This window comes from Cavia porcellus, unplaced genomic scaffold, assembly GCF_034190915.1.
Source record: "Cavia porcellus strain 051 isolate PalLab524CR breed Dunkin Hartley unplaced genomic scaffold, mCavPor4.1 scaffold_4, whole genome shotgun sequence".
NCBI classification, from domain to species: domain Eukaryota; kingdom Metazoa; phylum Chordata; class Mammalia; order Rodentia; family Caviidae; genus Cavia; species Cavia porcellus.
Window position 1 is genome coordinate 65,079,436 of NW_026947487.1, and position 14,441 is coordinate 65,093,876.

General features: G+C 32.8%; 1 protein-coding gene across 4 annotated transcripts in view; it reads right to left on the reverse strand.

Annotated features, from left to right (window-relative positions):
- Nucleotides 1-14,441, reverse strand: part of Cfap299 (cilia and flagella associated protein 299) — a 635,152-nt gene that overhangs the window by 404,935 nt on the left and 215,776 nt on the right. The gene's annotated exons all lie outside the window — the stretch shown is intronic.

A 14,441-nucleotide genomic window follows, 5' to 3' on the forward strand; every position in this document is an offset into this window, starting at 1 on the left:
CTTTAGTTCCTCGAAATGTTTTGTACATTCAGTTTGGAAACATTTAATGAAGAATAGTCCATGACTAAATGTGTATTGCAAAAAAATGCATGATAGTATCTTCCGTAAAACTGCAAATATTTACGAAAAAGCAGTTTTGAGAAATAGCTGTCTTTCCCTTGGAGAAGCTTATTTAAAAACGATGATATATATTTCTATTTGCAAATTTGATTGATTAAAAATATGATTTGATTTATCATAATTGTAGATTTTTGACAATTAATTTAAGAATGAAATATGAAAGTTGTACTTTTACTGTATTTTGATGTAGGGCACCTATTGCTCTATCACAAAGAGATCTTTGTATACAGTGTCATCAGGAAAACATGATAAAAGTACCTGTAGAACAAATTCTACCAGTGTGCTTTAGTAAACCCAAAAAAGAAAAAAAATAAAACTTCTAAAGTCTTAATAAAACATGATTAATAAATATATATTAATGCAAGAGAAGTCGTTGGAAAATGAAACTAAGCCCTTTTCTTGCTTTGTGCTCTACATAAATTAGGAGACAAAATCCTACATTTCTTCAAAGGGAAGTTTTTATTAAATGTCTTTAATTACCTCTACAAAGAAAACTACAGTGTCTGAAAAAGGAGCTTGAAGAGGACATCAGAAAATGGAAAGATACCTCTTGCTCCTTGATAGGCAAAGAAAATGTTGTTAAAATGACCCTACTCCCCAAACTGTAATACAGTTTCAATGCTGTCCCAATCAAAGCACCAATAATATATTTTATTAGGTACAGAGAAAACAATTCTAAAATTCACATGGTGCCAGTGATACTGGGAATTATAATGTTTGGGTAACATTATATATCGTAACATGAACTAACATCAGTAATATCAAAAAGAATAAAAAATGGAATATGGAAATTGGAGGAAGATAGAAGGAGAAGAAGGAAGGGGAAAGGAATGTAAGAAAGAAAGACAAGCTGTGGTATGTACATGTAAACACTCTCCAAGATGATTGAGAAGTGGATAGATTTAAAATGTGGACTAACAAAATTTTTTAAAGTTTAAGTATCTCCAACAGTGGTAAATCTTCACATGCCTTCCCTCAATGCATTACTATGTATTTGTGCCATTGTTAGTCACTTTGATCTGCCATTAAAAATACCATACACATGATTGGTGCAAACACCATCATTTATTTTATGACAAGTTTAAAAGATAAAAGTCTGAAATTCAGTTTTCAACACAGTTGGGTTTTGGTCGGGACCATCGTCCTGGCTTTCAGCCTTTCTCCCTTTTATTGTGTCCTCAGGTGGCTCAGGGAGCACTACTAAACTGCCTGGTGTCACCTTTCCTAAGAGTACTTACCTGGGTGTTGGCCTAGCCCCAATCTGCTAAACGAGTGGATAGTGAACAATTTAAATATAAGAGACAAGTGCTTGATTTTGGGGGGCATCCAGGAAAGTCAAAACTCTGTGGGAGCTGAGACTCTCTAGAAGTTGAGCCAAAGAACTTCTCTGGGCAGCCAGTATTTACTTGGTTTTCAAACAAAGAAAGGGAACACTGAGGCAAGCACAGGAATCTTGGGAAGTCAGTTCAAAGACTTCTCAAAGCAGTAAATTTTTCCAACCAAGAGAGCTGTTTGACCTCTAAGTTTGGCAGCTTTATTGTTCTAGAATGGGGCTGTCAGAAGTCCGTGTCCTTGGCTGCCTCAACTGTGGTATTATCTTGACTTCAGGGCACTGTGCACATGCTCTTTTCCAACACAGCCAGGAGATCCTGGGTTCCGCAGTTCAACTCCGTACATCCCAATCTCCAAAAGGCACTACACCCATCATCAGGGCCTGAGGTAAACAACCTATCCAAACCTAATCATTAAAAGCCTCTTGTCAAATACCATACAACTGGGGACTACATTTGTCAACACACAAATTTGAGGGAACACACCTTAGTCCGTAACATGATTTTTCTTATTTCAGAACTGATTTTCAAAGTTTAATTTATTTTCTCAACATACTAGATTCACTCATCTCACTTTCACATAACTTGGAACTATAAGTTTCCTTCAATCATGTGGGATTAATTAGCAAGCTTTCACCTTCTGACTTATGCAACATTGAGTTATTGAAGTTACCATTCTTTTTTCTCTAGCTGTCTTTAGCAGGGTGTAAACAATTTCAAGGCAGGTAAGTAAAAAAGAAATGACTACATTAGCTTTGCATTATTGTGACAAAATTTCTGGAGAAAATTCAAATGAGAAAAGATTTTTTATGGCTCTGGGTTTCAGAGGTTTCAATCCATGGTTGGATGGCTTCATTGGATGGAACCTTAGGCAAGCTTGAGACTGTGGAAGAGAGATCACAAGAGACTGCTCATCAGAGGGAGGAGGAGGAACGTTAATACATCTTTCAAAGGCATATCCCCACCCAGTGACATAGTTCCTCCAAGTAAGCCCAGCTCCGGGTGGCACACTGAGCTCTGCACACATCAGTCAGCTGATCTACTGAAGACACCACCCTCATGACTCATGTAGGTTCCACCCCCTAACACAGCTGCATTGAAAAATCAAGCATTCAATACATGAATCTTTGACGGGACACTTTATGTTTCAACAGTATCAGTGAGCCAAATAAAATATAGACTGAAGGTTTGTCTCAAACAGGATGGAGATAAACTTCTTGTTCTTTATCTTGATTATGAATTGATATTGAAATAATATATACCTGCTCAGCTTAATTTAACCTCTATAAGCATGAAATAGAGAAAGCATACAGAAAATCATACAGCCTAGTAAATTATTAAGCATATCAAATATAGAGTCCAATAAATTATTTTAAACTCAAGTCTTGTAAGTTGTCACCCAGGTCAAGGAATAAAGCCATGAGTAGGAGCCCATGTTCAGTCCTTCCTGTTCACGGCCCCATCTTCGCAGGTTCATCACTAGTGCGACCACTTTCCCATTTCTGTGATTTGCACTCCTATCTTTTTTCTTTATCTTAGTGTCCAGTCATCCCAGCCATCACTCCCTTTTATCATGTAAGTATGTAGCTCTGAAAAGATAGTTTTACTTGTCCAGTTTGGATCCATAAATTGGGTCACAATGTATGTGTCTGTCATATGTTATTTCTTTTTAAATTTATATTTATTTATTTATTGGTATATCTCCGGCACATTATTTCTTGTTGTACTCCATATATGTTGATGCATGTATCTATCTCTGTTTCATTTTCATTCACTTTTTTGTATAAATATCTATTTAATCATGCATTTATTATTGAGATATCAGAGCTTTCCTCTAATTTGAATCTATTACAATTATGTTGTTAGACTTTCTTGTACATTTGTCCTGAGTAAAATTTCTTTAAGATTTATTGCTACTCATGGAATAAATATGTTATAGGATTATTTGTAAATTCAAACTTGCAAAATAATACCAACTGTTTCTAAATTCTTAGAAGCAACTTATATCATGACTATCAGACATAAAAGTCTCATTCACTTTTTTCTTTGCCAACATATGCTATTTCAAAAATTTTTAAATGTTAAGCAAACAAGTATATGTGCACTGCTACCTCATAGTCCTTTTAATTTTTTTATTTTCCTGGTTATTTTTACATGATATTTGTTCACGTAAATTTTCTCTTACGTGAAATGCCCATTCTAACCTTTTGTCAACTTTCTGTTGAATTACTGGTAATCTTAATTACTGATTTGGAGCTCTTTTTGCATTCTGTATACTTTATTTTTGTAACTCTCTACACTAAAAATCTATTATCCAATGTATAGGTCCTAATGTGAGTGTTTGCCAATATATCAAAATTTTTTTTATTGTTACTGATTTTTTAATTTAAAAAAAATCTTTCCTCTCTCCAAAGTCAGCAATAGGTTGCTTTATATTATCTTTTAATTATTACTGAAACAAAACTGCAATGTGACTTTTGTGATATTTTTAATATGATAGGTTTATTTCATTTTCTGCCTGTTTATTGTACACAGAATAAAATCCACAGAGAACCCCAGAACATAGGCACAAAATGACATTTGCAGACTAATGGGAAATATGCAAATACCTCTAATGTGATCTGGTGTGTTTCTGAAATAGTTAATTGACCAAATTAATACATATATATGTTTATGTTTTAAGAATAATCTTGTATTAGATTTTTTAAATTTTTTATACTAACATCTTTACCCCCAAGCTTTCAAGTTTTTTAAATTAGTCTACAGTGAATTTATATTTAAAGAACATTACATCTTAAAATTGACTTCATTGATTTATAATAATGTATATTAGATTTCAATGGATTGTAGTTTACATTGTATTAAAATACTATGAAATTTTAAAGTATTAAATACATTACCCATATTTCATAATTTAAAAAATAAATATAATCCTCCAAATTTAAATAAAATCTATGCCTAAAGATATACAGGAAAAATATATGCAGTAATATGAATATACTGAAATGGCATTTTTAAACCAAAATTCTTTATGAGAAAAAAAAAATGATCCCTGAATGAACTCAGATCTTCTTTTGAATATTAGTTCAACAGGACAATTCACATTTAATGTCAGAGAGATAATAAAAATAAATCCTATATGTGCTTTTTAGTCTCCTGTCTTTTTTTGTGGACTGTTTTTGCTGGCATTCTATTTGATTTAATCAAATTGAAACAATATTCTTTAGGAGTCAGTGAGCCAAAATTATATTTAGTATGATTTAGGGACTATTTCACCATGTAGTGATTTTCATGGAATTTCCAGGAAGCCATCAATTTATATTCTAATAACTTTCAGAAAAGAAAATAACTTGAGAAATTAGATTCATTTATTGTTAAGAATGAAAGAGGATCAAATTTCTCTTGAGAAGAAAAATGGTACTCCTTTCTCCATCGTTTTCTATGTGAAAGAGTTTTTAAATAATCGAATGTATAATAAAGCTATCAACATCATTGTGAAAAATTTCAACTCTCAGAAACACACAAAGGAGAGAAGTGCTAAAATGTCCAGTAGACAGCTGTTTCTTTTTATTTTCTATGTTGAGGAAAACTCAAATGGGAGTCCTAAGATCTGTAGTGTCTTAAATCAGTCAAGTTCTACTAATTTTGGAGGACAACTTTCTTTCTTTTGAGGGCACAAGACAGATTGGCTTCTGTGTGAGAAAGTGAAGGGCTGCTTTTTCGTACATTTAACAAGTTCCTCTAGTTAATATTAAACATCATGTTATGATGGTCTCACACTTTGGAGGTGGGAAAAGCAGCTTTAAAGAAAATAAATGTTCTTTGTATCTAAGTGTTTTATTTTATTCAAAAAACTATGTTAAAATACAATTTTACTTTTATTCTCTTCTGGAAGTGAGCTACATCTTTTATTCTGATTTTATTCTGATTTGATCTTCTGATTATATTTAGACAGTAAACAGAGAAATTAAGGTCAAGTAACCTCTTGTTTGATATGCCCAACTCCACTTTATATCTGTATATAAAAATTCAGACTATTACTTCACAGAATATTGGGATAAGATATATGTAGCACTTCAAGCGAATGAGGCATTAGAAAGCTGTAGAGGTCATGAGGCTCAGTAGATAAAATCGTATGTCAGGACTCCATGTGTATTTCTCCAATATTTCCTTTTCTTTTTTCTTTATTTTATTTCATTTTTTAGTTTTTTGAGACAGGGCCCCACAATATGTTCAAGTTGGCCTTGGGCTCACTTTGTAGCCCAGGCTGGTCTCGAACTTGCAACGATACTTCTGCCTCAGCATCCTGAGTGCTGGGAGTACCGGCATGCACCACCATGCCTAGCTTTCTTTAATATTTTCAATAGGTGGACCAAAGGGCAATAACTCACCAGAGGAAAACAGGTCAAGTTGGAGCCCACACTGCATTTTACAACAACTGCATGAGGTGGCAGGAACTATCACGCATCAGGATGAGCCGACAGTGGGGATCAGAGCAGAAAAGTGTGTGAATAGGAGAAAAGATGGTATAAAAGGAAAAGAGTTTCAGTATGGGACTTTGGAGAGTCCCACTTGACAAAGATTGTCAGAAAGGCTCGCTTCATGGTATCCACTTGTTTAACAAAGATTATATTTTTGAGATGCAATTCTAATCCCAACTAAGAAATAGAAAGTAAAGAGAAACATTAGATAAAAAGGATGCAGAAAGAGGAAGGAGATGGGGATGAGAAAGAGAGGACAATAAGAGAAGGGGAAGCAATGAAGACAATGGATGTAGATGGAAATCATGAGCCAACATAAACATTTGCACAATGACTTGTTAATCTCAGGTGTTTGTTAGGTGACAAAAGTGATGTCTGCTGGTTCATTGTCCCAGTTCTATTTCCCCATTTCTTTATGAGCTAGCTTGAAAAAATTTTCTTTATGTTTTAGTATCAATCACATCACTAAAAACTGTTTATTATTTATGTAAATAGTAGTGCCCTCTACACATTTGTTTTGACCTTGTTTTCTCAGCACTTTATTCAGCGAATCTTGCCTTGTAGTAAGAGCTACTTTATTCTTTTGTTTTAGTTGCCTAGTACTCCACTGCAGGAATATACCACTATTTAGTCACTTATTTAATGAAGGGAAATTGTTTCATATTTTTTACTATGATAAATATTGCTCCAGAGTATAGCTTTGTGCTTATATGCACTATATTTATGCTGTCCTTCCAATCAAGAGAGTTATTTTCCTTTCCCTTTCCTTGAAACTGATTAATTTTAACAACAGAATACAGGGAAAAATATACCTTTCAAGTTCCTTCTTGGAATGCCTGCTCTAACAAGCCAACTCTTATGTGAGAAAAGGTACTACACCAAGGCCTTCATTATGAAAAGCCCAGGCCATTTCGGAAAGCCATCATGAATGACGAGAAAGGATAGAGGGAGGGAGGAGGAAAAGAGAGGAGGAGGAAGAAAGGAAAAGAGACTATTGGTGACCACAGTGAGACCCCCAACATCTGAGTGAAAAAACTGTCCTGGAAGTGGACATCCAGCCAGTCCTCTTAGAGGACACCACACTGAGCAGACAGCAGCTCCCTGTTAAGCATTTTCTTCATCCCTGAACCTTATGTCAATAAGCAAAATAACATGTTTTTAACACTACAGTGTGTGTATTGCAGAAAAATGCATAACTAGAACTAAGTTTTATTTAAAAATAAGTAATAAATTTTCTTTTTGGTGAAAAACATTTTAAATCTTTCTCTGTGGATGTTCTGGTTAAATTATTTTTGCTTGTTAATAAAAAATGGAAATCACATTCTTTATTATTTTTTCATAAATATGTCCATCATTTGTAACTAGTTATTCATTCACATGTACTTTAAGTACTGCGAATAGGAGTCAAAATTATAGCTAAGTCTTTGAAAAGGTAGCTTGCACATTAGCAAAATATTCTCCCTTTTCCATAACCCTTTTCCTCTCTTCGGTTTCCTTTGTAATGTTCTATACGAACAAATACTTAGGGGACGTTTTAGAAGACTTTAAAAGTCTAGATTGTAAAATAAACCACTGAATTCCAATAAAAAGCATTGTGGCCAATGCTGTTCCAGTTAAAAATTTTACCTGACTGGCTCAGGGTGAGTGGCACAGTTATGTCTGTGCTATGAAAACATTTGACAGGTCAGGACTAGGGAAAGGGTATTTTTCTTTTTCATTTCCATTTGAGGGTAGTCTTTACTTCAATAAAAGTATGCTTTATTTTCATTTACCCAATTATATAAGCAATTATGTGTGATAACCTGACTAAAATGCCACCACCGTATCATCCATTCAAACCACTGATATTTATTTAATACTCCACATTAATTGGAGTTATAGGTAATGTGAATTTGTTATGCTTTTTCCAATAAATGAAACAAACCAGATGCTGGCTTTTTTAATATGTGCATCTCAATATTTCCTTAAAAGACACAGAATGTTTTTATCATAAGTTAATCATTTGATTCCATTAAAAACATCAGTAGGTTTACTACTTATATCCAAAAATTCAAGTGTTATTCATGTGAAGAAATCTTAGCTTTAATCCGGAAGAAATTATACACATAAATTTCCATGTATAAAACTAAAATCCAGTCCAAGAGAAAAAAGAAGTTGTTATTTTTATAGAACCATGGTGCTATTATATATTATTTATATTAGACTTAGTTGATATCTGGACTTAGAATACATAAAAACTAGAAATAGCAATGTATATGTTATTAGAATAAATATATTTTGTTTATATATATCCCCTATCTTTCTATCATGTATTTTAATTCTCAATTAAGGAACTTTTTGAAATGTGCTTTCCTTTACAAGAAATAATTGGATTAGGAAGTCATTTTTAAAGCTTGGGCTGTTATTTTGACATTGTTGGCATGCTGTCAAGCTCAAAAATCTACTATAAAATTTTGATTGTGACTTACATAATCTAATGTACAGGAAATGCCTTTGTAAGGACCTTAAGACTGCATATTTTATTGTTTAATAAAAGAACAACTAATTTTAAAAACTATACTTACTATATGACATTTGAAACTCTACAGAGTAAATGGTATTTTAAAAATATTATTGTTGCTCATATACTTCAGTTGAACAGTTTCCATGGTTATCCAGGTTTTGGCTCACTGTGAAAGTCCACACCTGACCAAATATTGGCACAAATGTTTCAGTGAACATAGCTACCAGCAGCGTAGTCCATGTCACTTATCCAGCATTAACAATATAGTGTTTAAAGTTTCTTTATCGGGTTTCTGTAAGTTTATAAAACTCACTACTTCCAGAAAAGGGGAAAAATGTAATTCAGTGGCTCTCCTTATGTGGCTATAACATAGCTTGGGATATATGAGGAGGTAAAAAAATTTATATTCAAAAATTTGTGTGTATGAGTTTGTTCCATGATACCTTTAAAAATGTAGAAAATATTCCGAGTTATTTACCTAGTTACTCCCTGAATCACACCAGAAGTTAAACTGGGTGAAATGTTAAGATTAAAAATATGAGAGATTAAAAGAAGAGAAATTAGAGCCCAGTGCCAACATTTTCAGTATGACTAACTAACAGCAAATAGAGTCTATTTTTAACCCACATAAGGAGATGATACTGCCAGACCAAAGATCTAATATTTGAACATTAAGTAGAGACTTTGCCAATGTTTCAAAACCTAGAACTGCATTTATTAAGTCAGCAAAACATGTAGATAAAAATTCACTTATAGGAATATCAATATTGACTAAATGCTTATGTCATATGTGATTCATAATTTGTATGACATACATGCTTAACATATGATTGTCAAATAGATATATGAAATCTATTACAATAGACAGATTAAAGCTATATTTTGTGAAACTTGAAGTAACAGCAATTTTTAGCTGTATAATCCTTCACAATAATTAGAAAATATTAAAAATTATAAAGTCAATTGTAAGTTTATTTTGTATAGTATAAAAGCTAGCATATTATTTAATGGGCTAATAACATTAAAAGAGCATGGACCAACACAGGAAACTTTTAATAAAGTAATTTGTGTACAAAAACTGCTTTATTTCTTTCATTTTGTGACAATAAAAAGGTGAATACACACACAAACATTTTTTGTTTAAAATATTACAGAATTATATTTTGCATTGAATGTTTTTCCAAAATCCTTCTATCAATTCATAACTAATAATTTATACAAGTACAAAATTTAATATAAACAATGCATATTTTTCTATGAGAATTCTTTCATTTATTTAAGAGCAAGTCACAAAGTATGTTCAGTAAAAAAAAGAAAAAGAAAAAAGAAAGAGGCCACAAGAACTTTACCACAACCAGAATTCCCGTTGTTTTCTGTTGAAAATCCATAATGCATCACAGCATATTAAAGACAATGATGAAAGTTCAGCAAAGAAACTCTTTAGCTTTACCTCAAAAAGGTAATGCTTTCTAAAATTTGACTGAAAAATCATTTTTTGTCCTTTCACAGAATACGTATTAACGCAAGTATACTGTAGATGTGCTTTCTGAAACTCGATCGTAAGTTTTAGTAGTTTCCTCAATGCGGTCTTCTGCCTTCCTCTCACTAAATCGTACAAGGTCTCCCTGTGAAGAGTATCGCAGAATCATTCAGCTTCTTCTATCTGTTGCCAAATCTCAAATTCAAACCACCACCACTGGTTATGTTAAGTATTATAAGAGCTTTTTTTCTTAGTTTGTCCAGTTTTATTGACCAATTTTCATCAAAGCCAGAGAATACTAGGAACCCATATGCGTGTGTGTTGCTTTCTTGATTAAGCCTCTTTTTTAAGCAATTGTTTTCCAAAGTATTTAGAATAAAATACAAAGTCATTAAGTTGTCACTAAAAGATTTTAACAATCTATACTTTTGAAATGTGATTTTTTTCCTACCTCAAATCTCCCAACAAGCTGTTTCGTTTCCTGGACTCTCAGTGTCTCTGTCTCAGACTCTGACTTTGTCTCTGCAGCTCTCTCTCTCTCTCTCTCTCTCTCTCTCTCTCTCTCTCTCTCTCTCTCTCTCCTCTCCCTCATTCCTACTTATCTACAGTGATTACATGAAGTTCATATCCTCAGAGTTCTCACTGACCTCTACTGGAATTTAGTTTGAGAAGTGTTACATTATACAATTCTAATGGAATAGAATTAGAGCACTAAACAGTAAAACAGACTAAAACTAACATTTGATCACAGGAAATGAGAACATTACAGGCAGAATGAGCTAAGCAAATCATCAGAGCAGTAACTCACACAGAACCACACATAGAGAAAGAGGAGATGGTAGAGACTTAGCAGCCCTCACTGGGATAAGGGGGAAATTCAAGGCATTCATGAACCTGAGCTTCTTGTATCTAAACGCTTCTACAGTTAAGCATATTTGTATTATTAGAGCTTGGTGCTCATATTTTACCCTGTGGTTTCTTATTTTTGCTTTTGTACATGAATTTTATTCTTGCTTGCCTTGCTTTACTTTGGTAATGCACCATAGTGGCTTAGTACCATGATAACTTGGTAAACAACTTGAAATTTCTACCACACTATATTAGATTACCCATAAATTCCAATAGTCCTTTTATTCTTCTTTATGGACTTACAATGTTTAATTTTGTGTTGAATTATTAAATATCTGTTATTCTAAGATAAATCTAGTGAGAACTAGATTTCTACTTTGCTTAAATCTGTATACTCAATTAGAAACAAAATGTGTCAATAAATGTTTGTGAATCCAATGAACTGTATCAGTTCCTGTGATAATAACAAAAAGTAGATATGAGATAAAATGCAGGCCCTGTCAAAGTTATATGAAAGTTATGCAAAAGAGAAGTTAAAACATTAAATAGATCATTGAAAAACAGTTTGGTAAATGCTATGAGGAACACTGGGTATCAAATAAACCTGTAGAAAATGGTGCATAATACTATTGATCAAAAATAGTCTAATGTTCTCTTAATTAATATATACTATTAAAATATATAAATATCACATTTATAACTTTGAAATAACTCATTTGTTTGAAGAAATGTTTAATCTTTGTATTGGTCACAATTACCAACCATAATGCAGTGATGTGGAAACAAAGAATTCAAATAAACCATGTTTATATGAAGTACACACACAGAGAAAAATTATACAGCTTCAATGCTAAGAAAATTTAGAAAAAAAGTACATGCATAGTACTTCCTACAATTGTCTTTACTATTGTATAAAACATTTATTTTCTGTTCATATTATGTCTAAGTCATATAAAATTGTATCTCTATCATGTTTCTTGGAAAAAGAAAAATATATCTCTAAATATTGTAGAGCAAATAAACTTCTCTTTTGTAACAAGGTTTTAATTTGACTAGGACACAGAGATCAGAGCAAAAATTGAGTCATCTGCTTCTCTGATGCTTCAATGTGGTTAGAAGCTCTGATAATTATCAAGAAGAAAGTCCCCATCAAAGGACCAGATGAGGGTTTTATAAAAGTTGAAAAGAGTTGTTTGATAGCTCTGTTAGTCACTCCAAAGCTAATTATTTGACACAAGAAAAATTCCCTTTGTACCACTAATGTCATATTGAGTTCTTCATTATTTCAACATTTGAAAGTATGTATTTATTTCAGATCATGAAAATAAAATCTACATATGTAGAAAATATATACTCCATCCATCTTGTGTGAATAAGAGGTTGCCATGCATGCATGGGGTTTGGGAAATATTCAGATATTCAACTTTATTTTTCTATTTATATGACTTTGCTATATGACTATTATATGACTTTGCTAGAATCATTTTCCTGTACATCTTTTGTGCCATTAAAGTAATTGTAAATCTATACATCTATAATTGAAGTTTATAAATTAATTTCTCTATTGTATTCTGTCCTTCCTTGGAAAGAGAGTGGAATTTTATAACTTTGAAGCTGCATATAATTTAACCTGCTTATCATTTATCTATTTTATCATGTAATATAGTGAGTACTTAGATCTCAAACCATGAACATTTCATTAATATTTATACTTAAAACAGCTTAAAATATTTTCAACTATACACATTTGTATCCTCTGTGTATTAAAATGAAACTCAGGAAAAATTCAAATCTTGAGGATTCATTGTATACTCCAAAGTTCTTAGTTATAAACCAGAGAATCTAGTCTGTGTAGACAAAGCTTACATGGATGGGTGACCTTTTAAAGAGCTCCTAGAACAGAGCATCAGACTCAGAAGCGACGTATAGCATAATCACACTAAATTAATTGCTTTAGTAAAAACATTATTGTCTTTGAACTTGGTCATAACATTCCAGGTCTTCCTGACTCCACAGCTTATACCAAAAATGCTAAAACTAAACTTCAGATGATTCTGTTTCCTAGCCCCAATAACAGGACATTCTGGTTACTAAAGGAAGTACCTCCAATGTGCTTTGTTTCCTTGTTTGAGTCCCTCCAAATTCAAATCTCTTGAAAACATTTTATATACTGATGAGTAAGACATAATCACAGGTTTATGCACTCACTGTCAAGAAAGGCTGGAAGAATAATTTGTGTCTTCTTTGGTTAAGTGTTCAAACTCTGGTGTTAGAGTCTATGTTTCTTTACTCTGCAACCCTTAATCACAGGTATAGCTAACAGTCAAAATTGTCCATGTCTTCCCTGTGGTTTAGCACTGTTAGGAGTATAAAAATCTTATTTTGAACTCTCCAACCAATGGCAAATTCTCATACATTAAGCAAACACGTATCTTAGCCTAAATCACCCCAAGCTACCTACCATATAACCAGGCACTAGTTTGTGGATATCATTCAAACTAACCTGCCCTAAATTATTTCCCCTGCCTTAGTTTGACTTCCAGTTCTGTTTTCCTAATCCTACAGTTATTTCTGTCTACCACACAGATCTTAAAATATTTGAGGGCAGATATTACATGATCTCCTAAGTTTACACCTCTTTTTGCAATTTCAAGTTGCTTATTTCATCAGCATACAGTGACCTAGAGCTCTCACTAGCTTCCTTAACTTCTTCTGAATCACTCCAACTTGTAAGTATTGCTTACAAAATAAAGTCCTTGCATTTCAGGTACAATGGAAAGATTACATGTACTCTCCACTTTTAAATATTTATATTACACTTATTAGGGCTAGACTTTCCTGGGATAAAAGGGACAATATGCCATCTGAAATAATAAGTTTTATTTGCACTGTTTCACACAGGTTATTTTGGAAAGCTGTGAACCAGAGTACAGAGTAAACACTGTGCTTATTGGCTGATGGAATGCTGACCTTTTACAGGTTACCAGTAAGAAGTGAGTCTCTTGAAAAGTCAGCAAATCAGCAGAAGCACTTGCTTGGAAACACATAATCTGCAGTGTTACTAGCACATTCTTTCCAAATAGCATTTTTTTTTTAAATCTGGAAGTTAACAATTGAGAGATTTGTGTCTAGAAGGTAAACTTCAGACTATAAATGCCATTTCTGAGATTCACAGAAAAATTCTCTTCACTCTCTTGATCATGCTGCAGCCTCTTAATTTTTATTGCCACATATTCTTGTGTAATCTTCCCTTTTACCAAATGTCAAGCAAACGGCCATTTATTTATCCATGCTAGAACAGGGTTAGGGATGGATGTGCAATTCTTCAGTAAAGGTTTCTAAAACTTTTTCTCACTTGAAAGTCTGAGGATGGTCTTTCTGGTCTTCAGGTGTTTCTTCTATTCTGTTGGATAGTTCTGAAAACAGGATAATTATCAATTCCAGGCCATATATGTAAATCATTAGGGTGGAGAAATTAGAAATAGAAATATTTTTATGATTACTTGGCACTACCCCAGTTGAAGATTCTCCACAATGGAAATGAGGTATGATAAAAATAAATAAATAAATATAGATTAAAAAGGTGACAAAAGAAATCTCAATTTGTAGTTTCTTATTTTTTGTTACTCAGGCTCTGATCACTGCCCAATTCTACATGTACACATGTTAATCATTTT